General features: G+C 38.2%; 1 long non-coding RNA gene across 1 annotated transcript in view; it reads left to right on the top strand.

The window, feature by feature from the left end:
• The window catches only part of LOC131201605 (uncharacterized), a 42,003-nt gene that overhangs the window by 4,383 nt on the left and 32,007 nt on the right, over window positions 1–5,613 (top strand). The gene's annotated exons all lie outside the window — the stretch shown is intronic.

Genomic DNA, 5,613 nt, shown 5'->3' with positions numbered 1-5,613 from the left:
TCCTAGTTTCTGTTTCTGGCAGGACGAGAAATGGAGAGCAGCAGGAAGTGTGGCATTGAGGATCTTCCTCATTAACTCTTCTGTGTTGCATTCCACCCTGGTTACTCACAAAGTACTCGCAAAGTGCAAACAACAAGGGAGGGCTATAATTAAAGGTTACAGTGTGGAGGATCCCCCCAGCCAAGTTGTTAGGCAGCCAGGCCTTTTTTTTGTTTTTCCAGCATGCTGCAGTTCTAGTCTCGCTTTCCTTTCCCCTCCCCATTTGAGCATACTCAGTGTTCATGGGCCTACTTTGAAGGAGGATTGCTCCCTGTTTAAAATATCAGTTTTGCAGAATTTGGAGATTTTCTTAGAATGCTGATTCTTTTGTTCCTTCCTGGCCCCGTGATGGTGGTGATGATGATGTTCCTCAGCTGCGTTTGCTGTTTAATGAACCGAGTATATACTATATTTATGTTTCCTAAGGTGTGAGCGCTAGAAAGATTTCCTGGTCTATTATTAGAGTTTCAATTCTGTAGTTATTGCTGTTGCTAACTGCAGATGATGATCATCATGCAGTCCACTGCACTTGATGATTATATTTACTGCACAGTTTTGTATGCTGTTTTTTTAAACTATACACTAAAATAGTAGTTTTTGTGTGATTTAAAAGGTCAGCACAAGAATAAATAAAAGTACTACTGTAATCTTTAGCATCATCTTTACTTCCGAGAGTGACTCAGATTCATTGTTTAGAAAATCTAGTGTGGGGAAAAAAACCTACCAGTTGAGGAAAAAAATAAGGAAAAAGAGGTATAGGGAATTCATTATGATCATAGACCAGCATAAATACAGGAAATATTCTGGAAACTTTGAGGAAATGGCTAGAGGAACCATAAATGATTGATTTTTGTGACCAACAACATTCAATCCTGATGATGACATGATCATAAAATTGAAAAAAACGCCCATCAACCCCCCCCATCTCCAAACTCTTAGCTCTGCATTAATTAATCCACTGAATAGGACGTCTATATTTTGTTAGCCTTGCCTTCTGGTGGGAAGTACCAAAGCAAAGAGTAGCAAGCTTGTTCTGAACTAAGTCCAAAGTTCTTCAAACATTCCTTGAAATTCTGCCATGGCATTTTATACAAAGGAGGACAATCTATCTGCATTCAAGAACTGCAACTGCAAGTGATTATATTAATCCAGCAAGTGGGTTTAGTCTAAAAGTAAACACAATACTTTTGTTTTGTGCATTCTGCTTCAGCTATTTGATATAATGCATTAGATGATGCCCCCCCCCAAATATTTTTGATTGTTTTCAGAGTCACAGAAAAGTCCCAAGAAAGGTTCTAATTCATCTGTGATCACTTCCTATTTGCAATAGGAAAAAGTTGCTGAATGATCCTATTGCCCTTGGCTTTTTCCTCCGTGCATAAAGCAAGCATTCCCTCCTGCGATCCAAGTTGGAACTACAGTTAAAACTCCCATTCCCCCAGTCTCAAATGTGAGGCAAGGGTGGCTCTTGCATTGTAATTTGAAAAAGTCACTGATGTAATTGTTAATTACACAGAGGCTTGTGTGTGCTTTTCTCTGAGGCATCAGTTTTACCCACTTCTTTTCAAAAACTAAATAAAATAAAAATAATTTAAAAAGACACTTTAATTTACCATGAAAATGATTTCAAGAAAAGAAAATCATCACTTAAAGATCACTTAAATATAAGTCAGCTGTGCGGCGGCAGCTAAAAAAGCTAATACAAGCTTTGGTTGTACAAACAGAGGCATAGAATCAAAATCTCGTGAAGTATTAGTACCGCTTTATTTATAAAGGGACGCGGTGGTTCAGTGGCTAAAATGGTGAGCTTGTCAATCGAAAAGTCGGCAGTTCAGTGGTTCGAATCCCTAGTGCCACGTAACGGGGTGAGCTCCCGTTACTTGTCCCAGCTTCTGCCAACCTAGCAGTTCGAAAGCACTTAAAAAATGCAAGTAGAAAAATAGGGACCACCTTTGGTGGGAAGGTAACAGCGTTCCGTGCGCCTTTGGCGTTTAGTCATGCCGGCCACATGACCACGGAGACGTCTTCGGACAGCGCTGGCTCTTCAGCTTTGAAACGGAGATGAGCACCGCCCCCTAGAGTCAGGAATGACTAGCATGTATGTGCAAGGGGAACCTTTACCTTTAGTAAGATCACAGCTGGAATACTGCATCCAGTTTTGGTCACCACATTACAAAAAAGTTGTTGAGACTGGAAAAAGTGTAAAGAAGACAGCTAAGATGATTAAAGACTTAGAGACTAAAACATGAAGAATGGTTGCAGGATTGGGGTTTGGCTAGTCTAGAGAAAAGGACTAGGGGTGATACAGTAGTATTTCAGTATTTGAGAGGTTGCCACAAAGAAGAGAGGGTCAACCTGTTTACCAAAGCACCTGTAGGCAGGACAAGAAACAATGGATGGAAACTAATCAAGGAGCGAAGCAACTTTAGAACTAAGGAGAAACTTCCTAACAGTGAGGACAATTAACCAGTGGAACAGCTTGCTGTCAGACATTGTAGGTGCTTCATCACTGGAGGTTTTTAAGAAGAGACTGGTATAGGATCTCCTGCTTGAGCAGATGGTTGGACTAGAAGACCTCCAAAGTCCCTTCCAGCTCTATTCTGATTGATTGATTGATTGATTGATTGAAAAAAAATGGGTAATCCTTGACTTACAACTATTTGTTTAATGACCATTTGAAGTTACAATGGCACTGAAAAAAATGACATGACCAGTTCTCACACTTATTACTGTTGAAGCATTCACATGGTCAAGTGGTCAAAATGTGAGCACCTGGCAATTGGGCTTATATTTATGATAGTTGCTCTGCCCAGGGTCAGATGATACCATTTGTAACCTTCCTAGCTGGCTTCTAAAAAGCAACTACAATGGAGGAATAGTTTTACTTAATAACTGCATGATTCACTTAACAACTGTAGCAAAAAGATGTAAAATTCAGTGAACAACTGCCTAGCTTAGTAATGGAAATTTGGGGCTTGCGGTTGCAAGTTGAGGACTACCTATATATATATTCCCATGTTAATGTTTCTATTCTAAAGATATATTGATTTTGTTCCTTGTTATCTTTGAAGTTTTGATGATTTACTATTTGCATTTATAAAATGGGAGAAAATATGATTCTCATGAGGAACCGCAGATGGTGCCCCAGTTGTGTAGTGCAAATTGTAATGGTAACAGCTTAAATAACAGCTAACTGTGCCTCATCTGTTCTGTTAGGTAACTGCTTATAGGTTGGCACCTCAAGCTGAGGGAAGCAGTTTGCCAACCAGCTAGGTGCCCACCAGCCCCAGTAAGCACTCCAAATACAACAGCTTAAAGAAGAGATTTCAGCTTTGAACGCTTAGGGTGGCAAACAAGCTTGACATTTTACACATTTGAAATTGCACAATAACACTGTCATCCTTTCAGGAAGATAAGGACTGTACTGCTAAATAAAAATCAATGATTACCAATGATTCATGATTTATTTTTCTAAGAACCTGCTATTATGGGGGACTATGAAAAGAAACGAGATTCTGTACCATATAAAACAGTGAAAACCGGCTTTTATGCTTCTCTGTCAGTACCTATTTTTTAAAATACATATATTAAAAGTTGTAATAACAACAGTACATACTAAAAACTTTAATCTTTTTAAAAACTAAAAAAGAAAACAAAAAAGTAGAATAAAAGTAGAATAAGAAAAAGAAAGAAAAAATAGAACCCCTTCTAAGAAAGCAACCTCTCCTCATAAGTATAAACAGTTTTACTATCTCATCTCCTCTTAATTAACATATAAAATATATTCCAAATTTCAACTCTGAAAGGGTCCTTGAGTGGCTCAGACTGCTAAGACAGTCTATTATTAACAGCAGCTGCTTGCAATTACTGCAGGTTCAAGCCCCACCAGGCCCAAGGTTGACTCAGCCTTCCATCCTTTATAAGGTAGGTAAAATGAGGACCCAGATTGTTGGGGGCAATAAGTTGACTTTGTATATAATATACAAATGGATGAAGACTATTGCTTGACATAGTGTAAGCCGCCCTGAGTCTTCGGAGAAGGGCGGGATATAAATGCAAATAAAAAAATAAAAAAAACTCTTAACTGTAGCAAATCCATAAACAACATCTTCTCCAATGCAGGTGTCAATAAAAAATCCAGAGTCCCATTAATTAACAAATATAAAATCATAGGGCTGGAAGTGCTCTTGGAGGTCTTCTAGTTCAGGGGTCTCCAACCTTGGCAACTTTAAGATGGAAGTCTTAAAGTTGCCAAGGTTAGAGATCACTCTTCTAATTCAACCCCCTGGTCAAGGCAGGAGCCCTTATGCCAGTCAACTGGTTGTCCAGTCTATTTTTGAAAATCTCCAGTGATGGAATACCCCACAACCTCAGGAAACAAACTATCATTGATCAGTTGGTCTCACTGTCAGAAAATTTCTCCTTATTTCTAGATTATATCTCTCTTTAACAAGCTTCTATCCATTACTTCGTGCCCTAGAGCAGGGGTCCCCAACCTTGGCAACTTTAAGACTTGTGGACTTCAACTCCCAGAATTCCTCAGCCAGTTGAAGTCCACATGTCTTAAGGTTGGCAAGGCTGGGGACCACTGCCTTAGAGAATAAGTCAATTCCCTCTTCTTTGTATCAGCCCTTTAAGTACTCGAAGACAGCTGTCATGTCCCCCCTCCCTTCTCTTTGATTGGCTAAATATATCTTGTTTCCTCAACTGTTCATCATACAATTTAACCTCCAGATCCTTTATCATCTTTGTTGCTCTTCTTTGCATACTTTCCAGGATCTCAGCATCTTTTTGTATGAATAATTAACATTTGTGACCAGAAATGGACACAATATTCCAAATGTGGTGTCACCAACACAGTGTAAATCAATACTATCACTTCTGGTTATCTCAACAATATCCCTATGTTGATACAATCTAGGCTTGCATTGGCTTTTTTGGCACACTGCTGGCTCATACTTAAATGTTGGCCTACTAAGATATTTATTTATTTATTTATTTATTTATTTATTTATTTATTTTGTCACAACAATATATATAAGTATCATACATACTTAGATCCCTCTCAATTTTTATTGATCCCTCTCAATATCTCAATTTTTAATTATACACAAAGTCACATTTAGAAGGCATGATGAGGTAGTCTTAGTATTATAATGTGAAGAAAAGACTAAACTTTAACATGACAAAGAGAGACAATGAAATGCTGAATTTAAAAAGAATGGATGATTGTATCAGCCTGTATTAATCAGATTCAATGGCTTGTTCAATAAGCTATGGTTAAATTAGTGGTAGTCAACCTGGTCCCTACCGCCCACTAGTGGGTGTTCCAGCTTTCATGGTGGGCGGTAGGGGTTTTGTCTGATACTGAAGCACTTTCCTTTTTTTTAATTTAATTGACTTTTTAAAAAAATTTCATAGCATTATTTAAAAACATTTTCATTAGGTTTTCATAAAATTCCCCATGACAATTTAAATTTCTAAAAATATACTATTTGTATCGCCCGCGCATAAGTTTAGTTCATGCCGGTGAATAGCGCAGGCTGGTAAAGCCTGTTATTAAGCCTGTTATTA

Source organism: Ahaetulla prasina, chromosome 7 (assembly GCF_028640845.1).
Source record: "Ahaetulla prasina isolate Xishuangbanna chromosome 7, ASM2864084v1, whole genome shotgun sequence".
Classification (NCBI taxonomy): Eukaryota; Metazoa; Chordata; class Lepidosauria; order Squamata; family Colubridae; genus Ahaetulla; species Ahaetulla prasina.
Note: the sequence above shows the minus strand (reverse complement) of the source record. Positions and strands in the feature narration are given on the sequence as shown.